Below are 3,314 nucleotides of genomic sequence, written 5' to 3' on the forward strand. Positions count from 1 at the left end.
TTTTGAGCGTGGCCGTTGCCAGTACCGCCTGACTGGCTCCTGTAGGATTTTCGAGCGAGATCGTTGCCAGTGCCCCTGGACTGGCTTGTGCGGGTGGCACATAAAAGACACCATTTCGAGCGTGGCCGTTTTCGTGCGGGTGACACGTAAAAGCACCCACTACACTCTCTGAGTGGTTGGCGTTAGGAAGGGCATCCAGCTGTAGAAACTCTGCCAAATCAGACTGGAGCCTGGTGTTGCCATCCGGTTTCACCAGTCCTCAGTCAAATCGTCCAACCCATGCTAGCATGGAAAGCGGACGTTAAACGATGATGATGATGATTATCATTACTATTATTATCATCATAATTGGTTTGGCTGTCTAGAAGTGAATCTAAAAGTCTTAAATTATGGGAAGAAATTATTTGTAACATATTTTCTGTATTAGAAAACCCAAATCTAACCTTGTGTGTGTTGATGATTGGGTAATAGTGAGAACCCCTAGGAAAGTTCCTATTCACTGCGTTGCGGAAGTGCAAAATCAAATTAAATTTAACTTGTTTCCCAAATGGGACGATGAACCAGATGTTGTCATCAGATCTAGGTGCAGTGTTGGTATTGTTAAATAAATTAAGTTTTTTGTTTTTATTAAGGTGTTTAGAGCCGGTTAAGCCTCCTCTTTTATGTGAACGATTAAAAGTAATTGCCTCTTTCTCAGTTAAGTAAGAAGAAGGGGAAGAAATAGAATTGAGTTTATCCTGCTGCACAAATGATGAAAGATCGCTAAATGAATTGATGTATCTTACCTTGTCTTTGTAACCTGCCTTTCTCCTTCCAATTACAATAAATTTTTATTACCATTATTATTAACTTTAAGAATTTTCTGCAGTTCATTATGTCTTTTACTTTAAACTCTTAGTATAGCGTTCATAGCCTCTCTCCCTAAACAGCTCCCTGTAAACTAGCGTTCTTGTTTCTAACGGTCATTTAACTTAGCTATATAGTGTTATTCCTCCCACGTAACCTTAGCATTCAGCACAAGTCTTGCATTTGTAATATGGTTCCCCAATGATAAAATTATATGAGTATACTAGCATCTCTTCTTTGGAGTAGAGTGCATATAATTTTTGAAACATATGTAGGAATTAAAGGAACCTATTGATTATATGCGTTTTGCTTCATTTATTATTATTCTTTATATATATATATATATATATATATATATATATATATATACGTACATATAAAGGTTATGGAGGGTAATGTAGTCAACCACACCCAAATGATACAGGTATTACCGAGTAAGTGCTGTATACCAACTAGTTTTGCCCTAGATGTGGTTGTAACATGAATGGGGAATATAACATGGGTCGTGTATTAGCCTGTGTACATATAAAAAAAGAACAAGATAAAGAGACCAATGTCATAAATAAATTTATATTTTATGTAGAATGTCTTACAGCTGTTTCAGGGAAAATTCAATGTATTCCTTCATCGGAGACGGTCATAGTAGAAAATAAGGTTTATTACATCTGTATGAGAAGATATGCAGTAAGAAATGAGAGTGATGCAGAGAAGAAAAAACAAAGAAGAAAAAGTAATTGGAGTATATTTCCATTCCAAAAGTAAATATCCACGTATAGAATCCGTGAAATAGAAATAGAAACTAATGCTATGGAGAGCATCCAGCAAATAGCTAACTCCATCCACCAGAGTATTAGGGTCACAATAGACTACCCTACTAAACACCCTGACCATAGACTACCAGTACTAGATACAGAACTCTGGCTGGAAACTGAGAATAATAAAACCTGAATCCTTCATTCACACTATGCCAAATCTATGGCCTCCAAATACCTGATCCACTGGAACTCAGCTATCGCGAACAATGCCAAATTCAATATATTGATGGCAGACCTCATCAGAGTAATGCGAAATGTGTCCTGCATGTGCAACCCTACAGAGACATATACAACATTTCGTTCACAGGTTACAGCCATAAAGAAAGGATCAGAGTATACAAAGGAGCTATGAGGAAATTTAAAACCATCAAACGTAACGATAGGAATGAGATTTGCCCACTTTATAGGAGCAAATCATGGAACACCATTGAAAGGATTAAGAAGAAAATAGGGAAGGCCAACTCATGGTATGATAGCCACAAATACCAGAGTGTCATGTTCATCGACACCAACCCTAGAGGCGAAATGGCGTACCGCTTCAGAAGAGCCCTAGACAAACTTAAGCTAAGAATTAAGGTTGTTGAAAGGTCAGGCAACCCTATCAAATCCCTTATCGGTAGAACCTACCCTTTTAGGAGAATCCCCTGTACTGATACTAATTGTACTGTATGCAGATTTAGCCTACAAACAAACTGTAAAGCCAGAAATGTGGTCTATAGTATAAGATGTACAGAGGGACGATGCAGTAACAAGACGACGTACGTAGGGGAAACAGCACGGAGCATAGGAGAGCAGGTAAATGAACATTGGAGGGAACTTAAGGAAGAGACGAGCTCATCAGTTCTGTACCAGCACGCTGAGCAGGAACACGGAGGCTCACTCAACAACATAGAAATTAAAATCTTGTCCACACATAGAACAGATGCAGCACTTAGACAAATTACAGAAGCTACACACATAATAAAAGATAAACCTAGCCTGAATAGGAAACTGGAATGGAACACTAGCACACACCCCCAACAAACCACAACATATGACAATACAATCCCCATAAACTGATAACAATATAAACAAAATATAATATAATACATAGATAAACAAATGGAATTAACTACTACATACGTTAACAAAATTAAAATAAAATTAAATACAAAAAAGAAAAAACAAAAAACAAAACAAAAACAAAAAGTAGGTATAAACACATGAACAAATAAATAAATAAAAACAAAATAAACGAACATGTATTAACAGAAGATAGAGATAATACAGGCATCCCATACACACACATGCACTTACTAAACATAGACAAATATAGACACACATAGAGGGATACGCATGCGCAAATGAAGACACATGCAATAGGAATACAAAATACAAAATGGCTGATCGTTAGCAAGGAGGGACACACATATTAGAAAGAAGAAAGCAAAGGACCACTGATGAGGTCACAGAAGTGTGACGAAAGAACTCTGGCCGAAATATGATTAATGCAATGTAATGTAATATAAAACTGAAGCAAATTAACACCAAATATACAGTGCGTGTGTTTTTATTGGCTAAACTGGCAACATGACCATCCCCAAATACAACAATATATATATATATATATATATATCAGTACCGCCTGACTGGCCTTCGTGAGGGTGACACATA

The sequence above is a fragment of the Octopus bimaculoides genome, chromosome 12 (genome assembly GCF_001194135.2).
Source record: "Octopus bimaculoides isolate UCB-OBI-ISO-001 chromosome 12, ASM119413v2, whole genome shotgun sequence".
Lineage (NCBI taxonomy): Eukaryota > Metazoa > Mollusca > Cephalopoda > Octopoda > Octopodidae > Octopus > Octopus bimaculoides.